Genomic DNA, 14,970 nt, shown 5'->3' on the forward strand with positions numbered 1-14,970 from the left:
GCACCAGAGTTTCCTAAAATGAAAATGGCAGAGCTGGAGCAAACTCCACGTTTGCTTCATCCCACAGCCACCAATCACACTCTCCCTTCTTCCAGCACCTGCATTGTCAGAGCACAGTCTTGACCCAGGGATTTGTTTTCAGTGTCAGAACTGAACTCACAGTTCTTTCATACAGAAATCCATTCCAGGTTTTCCCCTTCCCAAGCTTTCCTTATTTTAGCAGTCTAATTATTTTTCTTATCTTTGGCTTATTTATTATTTCTTTATTTGGGTTTTCAAAACAACAACAACATACATATAAATGACCACATGCATTTCCACAGGATATTTATTACTTTTCATAATATAATTCTTTTTTTTAATCTTCCAGATGGATTTGTCAGAGATGGGTATTGAACAGCGTCGGGTTCTGAAGGAACGGTCCTAGTGTTCTCAGACAGTCCAAATCCTTCTATATGCTTCCCGAATCATCCTGTTATTGCTTGATGTGTTGGTGTATACAATAAAGTTGTACCAGTCCACAGTGAATGTATCTATGTATCCATGTATTAGTAATGCTAACTGTTAAGTTTCTCCAATGGTTTGCCTCTTATTTTGCTCAATTCCTGAAATACATAGTTCCAAATTCTTATTATCTTAGTGCATGTCCGTCACATATGTTGGTATGACCTCTCTTCTTTGCATCTCTCCAGCATAATGCTGGGTATGTTTTTTTAAATATATGATAATTTTAGGAGGTGAGGTTTCAAATATTGCCTGTGCATAATTTTTAACATAAGCAGTTTATTTATTTATTTTTAGGTAGTGAGAGGAGGAGCATTTTTGTTGCTGCTGTGTTAAACCTTCGGGAATCAGACGCCTTTGGCAAATCTATTGCAAATCAATAGAATTTATTTATATGTTTAAGATGCCAGCCTCAGTGTGTTGCTTGATCCTGAATGGCTGGTTTTGACCATGATAATTTGATGATGGGGATGGGTGGGATTATCTGAGTCAGTTTCTTCATTTAAAAAACAACAGCTGCATGGAAAGAACAATTGTGGAAAGTGCAACTTCTATGGATACTGTCATAGTGGTAGCAGAAGCTGCATTTGCTGAAATTCCCCTTTCTATGCCATTATTAAAAGCATTGGAACTTGGTCCACCATGAATTCATCAAGTCAAGATACACTAATGTCAAGATTTTTTTGTTTATGTATTTGAAATTTGTCAGGCAACATTATTTGCTATTTTCCATTATTCCACTAAAGAATGCTACTGAACTCTCAGCTTGAACCCAACATGCAGCTCTGGTTTAAGTAGGGGATCATATTCTGCAGGCACTGACCTGCCTGATACCTATGCCACTCTTTGTTCTTCCTGGAGACTCTCAGGCAGTCAAACATCTGCTTATCTCTGCGTCCAAAAATTGCTGCCAAGTTGCAAGCAGCCCCTTCTGTAAGCAGAGTTCAATTTCCCACACAATTAGAAAAAATGGCCACTGATGCTGCAATAGCTTAGCTGGTAGAGCACAAGACTCTTAATCTCAGGGTTCACGGGTTCAAGCCCCACATTAGGCAAAAAGATTCCTGCATTGCAGAGGGTTGGACTACAGAAGATGACCCTCATGGTCCCTCCCAACTCTGCAATTCTATGATGTCCTGAAGGAACAGCCGCCCTATATTATTTGTTTTAAACAGAGCATTTGTACCCCACTCTGAAGAGCCAAAAGGGCTCCCAGAATGGTTTTCATAAAATCAACTAAAACAAGACAGGCACTGCCTGCAGGCTTGCAATCTAAAAAAAGTGAGAAGCAAGGGGGAAGAACAGGGAGGGAAGAGACGCAGAAAGCAAACTAAGACACTAATGGTTAAAGAGCATTTCTTATCATGAGCAGCAGGTGTAGAAATAGTTCAGGGGTAGGAGGTGCCTGATGCAGCTGGTCTTTCCACAAAGCTGATGCGAGAAGCCTTGTTTCCCATCCCTCCCACTAAGGCAGCCTGATGGGATGGCCGTTCTGAGCTGTGGGAAACTTTAAAGGATGCCAGCAGTGGGAGTGGGATAAATTTGTTAATTCACATGAAAGTACTTTTTATTTTAAACAACCATTCTATTGCAACGGGTCCCAGGTTGTCTGGAATGACTGCATAATGGTTAATGCAGCCCTATTCAAAGCACCAAGAACTACAAAATAAATGGGGGGGGGGGTGAAAAAAATGGGGGGTGGAGGGTTTTTTTGCCAAAGCTCTAACCTTGACCTAGGATACACCAAATACCTATCTATACGGTCTGCAACCCACCCACTGCAACGTTAACCATCAAGCACGCTTAACTTTGCCTCAGCAATAATTGTGTCTTTAGCTTGAAGAGGTGTATCTGCACTTTCTGAAGAATGAAATGTGTGAAAGCTGTAGGTGACAGCTTGCCAGGATATTTTAGCTGCCAAACACTCCCCAAGCCCTTGATCCTGCCATCCACTTCCTATGAATGATACCTTATCTAGGAGCTGCTTTTTAGCTTCCTTCTTTTACCACTTTTCTTAATTCTCACTGTTACTGCAGGCTTTGCTAATCATTGCTGTCAAGTACTTTGGGTAATAGCAAATTAACCCAATGCGACGCGGGCAAGCAGAACGAACAAAAGCTTCATATTTGTCCTGGCAGTATGCTGCTGTTTCCTTTGCTAAGGGCCAACTCCATTCCTGGCTCTGCTTGATAACCCTTATTCACCTCTCTCTTGCCCAAACACAACAGCTTTCCCAGCCCTGTCACTTCTTGGGGGACCACCGTCCTACCCGATCCATCTTCCTTAAAACAACAAAGTCACCTGAAAGAGGCCTTGTTTGCCCACTCAAACTCCAAGGAGCTTGACAAAGTTATTTTGAAGGGGTTCAATCTCTTTCAACTCAAACACTTTCTGTATGAATCAATTGCTTAAGGTATATGCCCATGCAAGGAATAGATGCATGGATGCTTCATTTGAGATTCCAGCATTGCCGGGGTTTGGAGTAGATGATCCTTGGGGTCCCTTCCACCTCTATGATTCTCTGAATGTACCTGGTTCAACCCAAGTCAAGGCAAGTGACCCGCAGAGAGTTATGTCAATGTCCCAGATTGCCTTGAGATGGAGAGAGTGACCTGTTTCCTGCTCTGGTAACCCTCAGCAATGGAAACACACACACGCACCAATCTTGCTATGAGAACAACATTAAAAAGAGCCTTGAGGCATGTGGTTAGAAAACAATGGCAAGCATTGTTATCAAATAGCAGTAGCTGCATCAGTGTTATAGGAATTGGGTTGTGGAACTACAGAGTAGATAGAGACCTGTGCATTTCTCTTAAGAAGTTACCGTATTTTTCTGTGTATTGGACGCCCCCATGTGTAGGACGACCCCTGTTTTTGGGAACTCCAAATTTAGAAAATGGGGGGAGATTGCTCTGACTTGTTGAGGAGCTGGCTGCTGCCACTTGTGAGGAGCAGGCTGCCAAAGCTTGTGCAGAGCCAGCCGCCGACAATCCTCTATGTGTCCATTTGGAAGATAGTTGAGTTGAGTTGAGTTGGGCTTATGTGGTCTAGACCACTGAGCCTCTCTTGGGCTTGTTGATCGGAAGGTTGGCAGTTCAAATCCCCGTGACAGGGTGAGCTTCCATTGCTCTTTCCCAGCTCCTGCCAACCTAGCAGTTTGAAAGCACGCCAGTGCAAGTAGATAAATAGGTACCGCTGTGGTAGGAAGGTAAATGGCGTTTCCGTGCGCTCTGGCATTTGTCACAGTCCTCTGTGAGCCAGCAGTGGTATAGTTATGCTGGCCACATGACCCTGAAAACTGTCTGTGGACAAACGCTGGCACCCTCGGCCTGAAAGTGAGATGAGCACCGCAACCCCATAGTCGCCTTTGACTGGACTTAACTGTCCAGGAGCCTTTTTCCTTTACCTTTTTACTCCCAGGTAAGTATAGGATTGTGGTCTCAGAATTCTAGCTAGGATTAGGGAACATCACCTTTGCTCCACGCAGGAACCTATGCACCCACTTCCTTGATGGCCTTTCCAGATAACAATGAGATTTTATCTGTAGCATTACCCTGACATTTGGCTCCACTCAGTGCCAGTAGCATGACTGCAAAATGCTTCTCTACCCCTTTCAATCTGATTTCCAGCCTGGTTAGAGACTGAAATGAGCAAGGGTGGTGGTGGGAATCTCTAAAGTCAGCAGAAAGAAGGGGAGCTCTGGAATGGTCTGAAAATCAGGAGAACATGAAAGGACCACAAGTTTTACTATGGCACTTTTATAATAAAGGTTACCCATCTAGGGTTGTAGAATCAGCTTTGAATAGGACCAACATCTGTAGATGTGTTATCATGTCTCCTCAAAGAAGAATAGCAAACAACAGAAATTCATGTATTTTTTTCCATTCAGCCAGGTCACAAAAAGATTTACAAATGCACATATGTTCCAAATGGCATGTAGTACAAGACCTGCGACGTTTGACATCAAAAAACACTTGGTGGTTTTAAAAGAACCAACAATCTTAAAGATTGGTTGATACATAGTGAATATAGAAGTCTCAAGAATACTTATCTTCAGTCCACTCTGTTTCACACAACCAGGCTCACAAGGACACCATCCATGAGATTATGTCCATGGCCCAGTCTGACTTGCAGGAGTCGTTTTTGCGATTGCATGTTCCCACAATAAGATTGTGTGTGTGTGTGTGTGTGTGTGTGTGTGTGTGTGTCTGGATGCCAAAACCCAAGTTCGGAGCAGGTTCTCTTGGGTGAGAGAGCCCCAGCAGATATTTAAAGTCACAAAATATGCAGCAAAGAAGCATGTGGAAAATCTAGGCTGTCAGACCTTTGAAATACGCCCTTTTAAGCGAGTTCCATAATTTCCCTCTGCCACCAGCATAGGAAAAGACCACACATTTGGTTAGTCAAAATTTTGTTTACTTACAAACTCTTCAAAGTCCTGGTTCATGGTTTTAATTAGACTTCCTGCATTAATTAGACATAAGCATGTTGGTTCTATGAGGTTGGTTATCCCACAGATCTATGGAGGAAAGACATCTAGGCCACTTGCAGCATCAAAGAAGGGGGCCTCAATTAGTAAAACATTTTCTTGAAGAGCAATGTAAATGCAAAAACATTATGTTGTGATCCATTGAAAAGGTCAGTGGTGATGAAAGACCATTAAGTAAAAAGGAATTGTTTTGGACTGTATCCTATGAAAGTCTGGCTCCTAGGGAACTCAGTGAAGATTTTCTGTGCAAATATAATTTTCTGTACAAATATAAACAAGATTTGGTGTATGAGATTTAATGGACCTGTTATGCTAGAACAATTGGGATGTGGATAGGGATGATGGGATAATGGGAGTCCATCAATATTTGGAGGGCCACAGGTTATTTGATTTACATCCCTGATTCATAGAATCATAGAGTTGGAAGAGACCACAAGGGCCATCGAGTCCAACCCCCTTCCAAGCAGGAAACACCATCAGAGCACTCCTGACATATGGTTGTCAAGCCTCTGCTTAAAGACCTCCAAAGAAGGAGACTCCACCACACTCCTTGGCAGCAAATTCCACTGTCAAACAGCTCTTACTGTCAGGAAGTTCTTCCTAATGTTTAGGTGGAATCTTCTTTCTTGTAGTTTGGATCCATTGCTCCGTGTCCGCTTCTCTGGAGCAGCAGAAAACAACCTTTCTCCCTCCTCTATGTGACATCCTTTTATATATTTGAACATGGCTATCATATCACCCCTTAACCTCCTCTTCTCCAGGCTAAACATGCCCAGCTCCCTTAGCCGTTCCTCATAAGGCATCGTTTCCAGGCCTTTGACCATTTTGGTTGCCCTCCTCTGGACACGTTCCAGTTGTCAGTGTCCTTCTTGAACTGTGGTGCCCAGAACTGGACACAGTACTCCAGGTGAGGTCTGACCAGAGCAGAATACAGTGGCACTATTACTTCCCTTGATCTAGATGCTATACAGAAAACAAGAAACAGAATATAACAGGAAGAGGGGTCATTGGACCCCAAACAATGATCCACAATATTAATCCAAGTAAAAGAGGCCCAACATCACATAAAGTCTCAGCAACCTCTCTTTCAGGGTATATAGGCAACATTATTTTCCCGTGTGATCAAAACAGCAGTGACAGAGCTTTATTCCACATCTGTTAGGTAATGGGGAACTGTCTCTTTGCTTCCCCTTATCCTAAGGTTACACTGACATCTAGTGGAACTTTGCAACATAGCAGTATAGTGAATGCCTTGAGTGCAACAATTTGAGCAATGAAACAAAACGTGTATGGTGCCATTAGTAGAAGAGTTCTGCACTGGTTTAGGTTCTAATTTACTGCTGTTTTTTTTTTAAAAAAAGACATTGCTGTGTTGCATTGTATTGATGTGTTTTCTGGCTGTATTGCTGATTTCCACCCTGAGTATAGATGGGCCAGAAAAGTTGCTTACAAAAGGAAAAGGAGAGGAACCTAAAGGTAAACTGCAAGTTGCTTCACACTTTCCTTTGCAGAGAAAAGAGGGTGGATGGTTACTTTTTCTTCCTTTGCTTTCCTTTGCTCCTACAGCCAGGTAAGTCCACTACTGTCGGTCATTTATACTTCCCATTTACCCATTTGCCTTGCAAATCTTTCTTGGGTTCAAGAAGTACTATGATTCAGATAGCGCACCTCAAAGCTGGGGCGAGAACACAGAGCATCCCAAACAAAGGCAGGTCAAGCAGACCGTAGACTGAAAAGCAGGGTCCATGTCCTTACCTGACCTGGAATTATATCATGCTGCAGCAGGTCTGACCTGGTTAAGGGAGTGGATTAAATTAAAGGATACTGATGTGTTAGATCTGGAGGGAGTAGGCACTCGATTTGGATGGCATGCATATCTAATAGATGAAAAGGTGAGAGTCCACAAGAGTTTTATGGACCATATTATAAGGAAATCACTGTATAAAATATGGATGAAATATAAAGGGATCCACTTCCGGGTTGGCGCCATCGCCGAATGGCGGACTCCCTCCGAGCTCCGGAGGGAGCCGGCTCGGCAGGGGCTGGGTCCTACCGCGCCGGCGACGCGGGGACCCTTAAAAACCACGGGCACGGGGCCCGTGGACATGGGGACTCGGCTGGTACCGTCAGCGCCCTCCCGACTCGTGAAGGAGCCTTTTTAAAGGCTACGGATCGGGTGCCTGGGAGTGGCGTGGTACTTTGAGTCTATCGCTTCCCCTGCCGAGTGCAGCCGCATGCCATTCGTCGGAGAGCGCTGGCTTCTTCCATTTGAAATTCGGACATTTAACAAAAACCCGTGAGTAATTGGGTAACCGGGTACAAAAGGAGGAAAAAAAAAGGAATTTTTTTTTTTCGGATTCGGCACGAGCGGGGGGGATCTAAAAAGGAAGTCAGTCCCCTCCCTGATTGTAAACATGCTAAAACAAGGACTGAGAAACCAAGATCAATTCTGAAGTTTATTGCTGACTAAAAATACCAAATTCCACGATGGAATCATTACAAGAATTGTGCTGGAGGAGAGTCGAGGGTGAGAGGGAAAAGGCAACCCCCCCCCCGGGAACCGGGGCGATTCAGAGAACCTGGCGGAGAGAGATGGAGAGTTTGACAGCTGTCAAAGTAGCTGTCAAATCTTGAGAATATAAAGAGGACTTTGCTACAAGTATTTTGCTGGTTGATTTTGATACAATTGGATATAAATATGGATACAAAATGTCGGATGGAAAAAGAAACAACAATTTGACTTTTGGATGAGAGGACACAAAGTTATTGCAATCCCTCTAGAGGGGCTTTGGGACATTACAAGCGGCGTATATGGAAAACTACTCTGGGATGTGTATTACTGGTCTTAGCTCCTGGGAAAGTAGCAAAACTGAAATATTTGTTTTGTCTACAGAGGTGACAACACAATAGAATCTTTCTATTTAAGTAAGCTCCTGAATAACAAACCTCTGTAGAGATACTAGATTTCAGAATAAGAATGGTTTTGCAGCTGAACAAGACAGAAACCTGAGAAAGTAAGAAACAAAAGAGTAAAGGACCAACTACGCCACGGCAAGAACAATGGGAGGAGTAACAATGATCAAGGGAAATTAAAGGCCTCGATTAGACTGGACTTTTGAAATTAAATATTATCAAAATAAGTAAATTTAAAGAAAACCGGCAAGATGAATTGAGAAAGTTTGGCTGTGGACTTGAGACCTCCAGGCCGACAACATACAGACTGATGGACATAGGGAATCTAAACCGGGGAAGGGAGGGGGAATTCTAGAATCCAAAGGCTATGTAATCAACTTTTGGAATCTTCTTCTATTTTCTATCTTTTAAATTTTTTTTTTTTTATATATAACTTTGGTATTTTGATTTAACAAGTTTTGGAAAAAAAAGAAAAGGGGGAATTCGTGGAAGGAAACGGGGTAGATTTTGGGGAAAAAAATCTTTGTTTTACTTTGTTAAAGGTGAGGAGTGATGTTAAGATTGTAATTTAAATTGGCTATTAGGTATAACATATTAGGTTAAATTGGGAATGAGAACTTGTGGAACCAACGTAGGGAAAGGGGAATACAGTCGGGAGGGGAAGGAGGGAGTTCCAGAAAGAAGGTTATGAACATAAGGGTTTAAAATTGGTCTCTTTTCTTTCTTTTCTTTTTCTTTTTCTTTTCTATCTTCTTTATTCTGTTATTATTGGAAATTTTAATAAATATGATTAAAAAAGAAATATAAAGGGATCCTAGAACCCAAAACACCTTGGTGGACCTCACCCTTAGAAATCATGACCGTGAAGAGAAAGAATATGAATAACAATTGGGCAACATATAAGGTATTATTGGAAGAGGAAAATAACAAACTTAAATTGAAAGAATATAAGGAAGTTAAAAAATATTTGAACAATTGGCTACAATATTTCCAAATTAATCAGAGATTGGCAAAAGATCAACAAAAGGGATCTGAGAAAGAAATTTCAAGACTGGATGAGTACTTAATCCAATCTAAAAGTAAACATTATTTCCAAATTATATGATTTGCTCCTAGAATGGGAGGTAAAGGAGGAGCAAGTGAAGACAGTGATGGTAAAGTGGGCCCAGGATTCAGGGGAAAATATTATGATGAGCCAATGGGAACGGCTCTGGAAAAGAGATATCAAATTTACGGCATGCTATAATTTAAGAGAGAATGTAATGAAAATGCAATACAGATGGTACCTGACCCCGGTCAGACTGGCAAAAATGTATAAAAACTGTAGTGATGTCTGTTAGAGATGCAACAATGGGGCAGGAACCTTTCTACACATGTGGTGGGAGTGCAAAGAGATAGTGGGATTCTGGGAAAATATCTATAACGAATTGAAAAAGATGTTTAGATTTTGATTTGGAAAAAACCCAGAATCCTTTCTCCTAGGTATCATGTCAGAGGAAATAAAAAGAATGGTCAGACCAATATTTATGTATGCAACTATGGAGGCAAGCTTATTGATTGCAAAAAATTGGAAAAGCAGCAGTGTCCCAACTAAAACAGACTGGCTATCTAAAATGATGGAATACTTCCATATTGCCGAACTAACAGGGAGGATAAGAGAAGATATGGTACAAAAAGTGAATAAGGAATGGGCTATCTTTAAGGAATACATCAAAATTTATGTGGAAAAAAGTAGAATTTCTGACAGATATTGAGTGAATCCAGAAAATAATTAGAGTGAAAGGAGAGTAAAGTCAAGACAGAAGAAGAGATTAAAGAAATAATGAAATGTGTTTAAGCTAGTTGGAAAAATAAAGTAGCGTAACAAGAACGGCTGGAAGTCAAGTCACTTGGTGGGTGTCCGTGGGGGGTTAGGTGTGTAGGCATGTTGATATGTATAGTAAAGGTAGGTATTATATAGAATAATGTAGGTATGTTTTATGTTATGAAAATAAGGTAGTGTGTTGTGTATCTGTATTGTGTAAATGTAAGTGTTTTATATGTTAATTTTAAAAATCGAAAAAAGAAAAAAGAAAAGCAGAGTCCATGTCAAGCAGAGCCTATGAAAAGCTGTGTTTCATTATTGAGAAGGGAGACTAAGAGCCACACAGACTGAATTATTATTATTTATTTATTTTTGCAAGTCACTGCCTCTAGTGTCACTCCATCACCTGCAAAAGACAAAAAGCAGCACTTGGTTAAATTCTCCCTTCTTACAGCTACTAGGGGTCTAAAGGCCTGGATCTGGCAGCTGCCACATGCCCCAAAAATTGGTGTAAAAAAGGACTGGACAGATTACAAGCTTGTGGGATCTGTTTTCTTTCTCCAAGAGCCCCGTGGTTTATCTGCTGATGTTAAGTGTAATATAGTGGCTTAGAAAGAGGGGCAGGCACACACTTAACATTAAGGAACAGAGCACCTCTGAGTGTTTCTCAATCCAAGAGTTTATTTTCAGAAAGAGGCTCCCAGTCATTTCACACAAAAACTCAATCCTTGTTTCCCCCAAGTTTCCTTTGTTTCAGCAGTCTCATTGGGAAAATTAGAGTTGGTAATTGTTGGTGATCTATTGAAAAATAGCCCAGAGATTCCAACCTACCTTCTACCTACCCCTGGTGTAAAATCAGTGTGTGAAATTCAAATGCAAAAGTCAAGAACCACTTGGGGGTGTGTGTCTATGACTGACACTGACACACACACAAAATGTCAGGTGTTGATTTGAACTAATTAGTCAAATATTTGAGAAATGTAGTCATTCAGCATGTCATAAAGAGATTGAGGGAAAGAGAACCAGGGCTACCTCTTGGGGTCATTAGGGTTTCAGTGGCAGCTTGAAATTGCACTGTGCATTGACTTCTTTTGTTAACAATCTTTAGTATATTCATAGCAACAAGCTCTGCTTATTAGAAGATGTGAATGGGCTGTAGCCAGCCATGCTGCATCCTGATCAGGGCCTGATCAGGAATATAAAAGAGGATTCATACCCTGAAAGCAATACAGTGTGGAGGAAAGAGTTGTATCATATGCTTGGTGATGCCTTAGGTACCACTTATTAGAAGAGGTGAGTGGCTGCCTGCATCATTGCCAAGGAAGGATGTTCCTTTGATGGTCTTCCAGCCAGCTGGCTGAAGCACGTGTCCCCCACTTGTCCCACCTCGATCCAGGCCTGTATAGACCTGGCTGTAGAACATTAATTTTTCTCTCTCCCAAGGGCCATCTGACCACCTCAGCCTTTCTGCTCTCTGGACAGGAGTAGTACTGAATCTCTAGCACTCTGGACAGCACCTTTGAGGCTGCTTTGCTACTTGAGTGGTAGAAATACCAGAGACTGTTAATAACATTACCTTTGATTTCCGTAGTTCCAAATTTGTTTCCCCATATATTACAAATAAGTGATGCACAGGCTTCTTATACTCACAAGTTTGTTTTGATGTTGTGTAGATGACTGCATACAAGACTCAACATCTGTGCATGTATTTGTCTTGGAAGACAACACTCTATGTTTATTGATTTATTTATTTATTTTTTGAAAAGAGCAACCATCAAAGTTTGCAAAGAAAAGAAAAGAAATTTTCTTGGGAAAATAAATGTCTTCTAAGAACATTGTGGCTCAACTCTGCTTTAAGCCCATTATTTGCAGTTACCTATGAATGAGTGAAGGGAGCGTCTCAAACAGGGAGCTGCTATGCAGAGTTACCCTGTCATCAAACAAAGTGTGGAAAGGAAGGGAAGGCAAGGGCAAGATAAATCTGTGGAAAGCAAAGCATGCAGCCCAGAAGGAGCCTGATTTCTCTTGTACATGAGCAGCTGATAGCAGCTTCCTGGGCTTCTGAAAACGCATTGTGAGTGTTTTAGTACCAGCAGATGGCAACCTTTATCATGTAATCTCTGCTTCCTATTCAGCTTTGGCATCTCTGCAAACACATTTCCTATATAGAGCAGAACTGTAAAGCTGGAAGGGTTATTGATATCGATGGGGCTGGACATAACTCCACGAGACAGATACTCCACTGCTGTTAGCAAGCTCTGTTCTCTTTGTAAAACTACTGGTTTTTTTATTAAACACATGAAACAGACTAGAAATACAAAGCAAAGAAAATTCCCGCATATTTGCCGGTGCATGCTGAGCTAATAGAACAACCCAAAGTGTTCTATACAAATAGAACAACCCAAATGCAAAACTTCTATGTCTCTAGCAGGCAGGTTCAATTCATAAAAGAAACAGCCAGCCTAAACAAATGTGGGGAATATGGTCCCTCTTGACCACAGGACTGGGGAACCTTTTTCAGTCTGAGGGCTGCATTCCCTTCAAGGCAATGGCGATGGCGGGCAGCGCCAGAGGCAAAAGTGGGTGGAGCAACAAATAGGAATTTTACCTTTGTACTGTAGGCTATTTTCTGTGCACACACTCTAGCCTCCATCCAGACAAGCAAAAGGCATCATTTGAGTTCAAGGAAACATTGCAGCCAGACAAAATGAGTTGTGGATACAAAGCAGGGCCAGTGAAGGGTGTGATCAAAGAATGGGGTGGCCTGGAAGATTTCTGAGGGCAAGAAAGAGAGGGCTGGAAGGCCACATCTGGTCCCTAAGTCTGAGATCCACCACTCCCACCCACAACTATCATGACGGCTTATATTTGTTGCTACTAGTTTCCAGGAAAGCATCTGGCTAGGATCCAGCTAATAACCTCCATTAGTTGAAGTCTACACAAGAGCTCCCACTAACACAATGAGAGACTTTCCTTCCCTCTATTCCCCACCCCACCCCCCAAAGTGGCTCCGTGGGTCAAGAGAACTCCCATAGCAGCATGTAGGAGTAGGAGATTGTCCCACCTAGCAAGCTGAATAGCTTGTGCTGGTGAAATGATTCCTGTAGCACTACGCTAAACTCCCCCTCCTTCAGTGCTTATACATAGCAGCAAAGCAAACGAAGAGCTCTGTGGTACTGAAATGGCTGAACATTCCCCTATGAGACAATAACAATGTAAACTTATGCATGTATACTCAGGGGCATCCTCATTATGTTCAATGGGGCTTACTCCCCAGTGCACAGGTGGGAAGCCAGATGTGGTTATCCAGATGTTGCTGGCTCCTGGTTGGAGCTGACGAGAGTCAGAGCCCAACAACATCTGGATCCCTAGGATGCTACTTTGTACTGAGTCAGACCATAAAAGGTAAAGGTAAAGGGACCCCTGACCATTAGGTCCAGTCGTGACCGACTCTGGGGTTGCGGCACTCATCTCACTTTATTGGCCGAGGGAGCCAGCGTACAGCTTCCGGGTCATATGGCCAGCATGACTAAGCCGCTTCCTGCAAACCAGAACAGCGCATGGAAACGCCGTTTACCTTCCCGCCAGAGAAGTATTTATCTACTTACACTTTGGCGTGCTTTCGAACTGCTAGGTTGGCAGGAGCAGGGATCAAGCAACGGGAGCTCACCCCGTCGCGGGGATTCAAACCGCCGACCTTCTGATCGGCAAGTCCTAGGCTCTGTGGTTTAACTCACAGTGCCACCCACGTCCCGAGTCAGACCATAGTAGGTCCATTTAGCTCAGCATTGTATTTGCTGACTGGCAGAGGCTCTCCAAGGTTTCAGGCTGGGGTCTCTACCATTTCTTACCTGAAGATGCCAGGGATTGACATTCTGCATGCAAGTCACATGGTCTACCCACTGTGCTAAGGCCCTGCTTCAGTTTATTTTAAGATTGCAGCCTAACAGCACTTTTTAAGACTCTGTCATACAGGATGGGTGAGTGGTAATAACGTGGGAAAATGGAAGAGAAAGCAAATGCACAATTACTTTACAGATGGATTTAAAGCAAGAGTCAGCGTAAGCCCTGATGTGTGATAAACACCCTCACTTAGTTATTTGTTGTTTGAGTGAATCATGACGGCATGATGGATAAATGTGCAGTCCAATTTTACAAGGAGGGGTCTAAAAGGTGAAGAGTCACCATCTGATAGCAGAGAAATAAGTACAATCCAATTACTTAAAGAAAATAAGCATATTTTGCATGTACCTCAAGGTGATGTATAAACATACCATGAAAACAGCTAAAAGGATATTTTAAATTGTATTTATGTTTATATCCTCTCAGGCATTCCCAGACTATACATGAAATAATCACTATTTGTCATGAAATATCCACCAGTTTAGGCTGCAGTCCAATATGTACTTATCTGGAAGTATGTCCGATTGAACTCATTGGGATTTCTGAATAGTACAGGACTGTGCTGTCCATTTTCCTTCAGTGGGGAAGAAGTATCCATTGTGGATGCATTAGAATTCAGCCGTATCACATTCCACCCACCACCTCAAACTTTTTCTTTCGCTTAAGCACTTTCCTTCCCAAAACTCCATACACTTAGGGTCAAATGCTGTGCTACATGGATTCGTGACTGGATGTCCCAACTATTCTAGGACTTGAACACAGCTATGAGGAGCATAGCTAAGATGCAAATGAAGCCACCCTGAATTGGTCTGTAGAAAAGGGGAATTTCAGCAGGTGTATCTTGTCAATGCAAATAGTTTGTAAATTAATTTTTTTAAAAAATGCTTGTTGTTGTTGTTGTTTTTAAAAATGACATTGTAAGTTTCCAAGACTTACAAAACAGTGAGGGAATAGATATAAGAAAAATCGGAGTGACTCATTCCATTGCCTAGAGGGGGAACTTCTGGGTTTACAGAATGTGGAAGACAGAAACTCCAGTGTTTGCTGCACCCTTTGGCTAAATGAGGGGATCTAGTCACAGCTATTCTATCAGAATGGACTTCTCCATTGTTTTTCATGGACAGCTTTCACTTCCGCCTCAGGGGACAACAACAACAACTCATGCTCAGTGCAGTCAGTAGATTATCTCATTAGACCTGACTCAGGCAAACGTTGGCTTCTTTCCACTGTTGCAGGGCTGGCCCTACCATGAGGCAAAGAGAGGCAACTGCAGCATCTTGTTCCTTCTAAGACCTCTGGCCATTCCTCTCTGTTAGAGAAAAGAGTTTTGTAAGCTACGTGACATGTCTTTGCTCCT

This window comes from Podarcis pityusensis, assembly GCF_964106645.2.
Source record: "Podarcis pityusensis genome assembly, chromosome: 2".
Lineage (NCBI taxonomy): Eukaryota > Metazoa > Chordata > Lepidosauria > Squamata > Lacertidae > Podarcis > Podarcis pityusensis.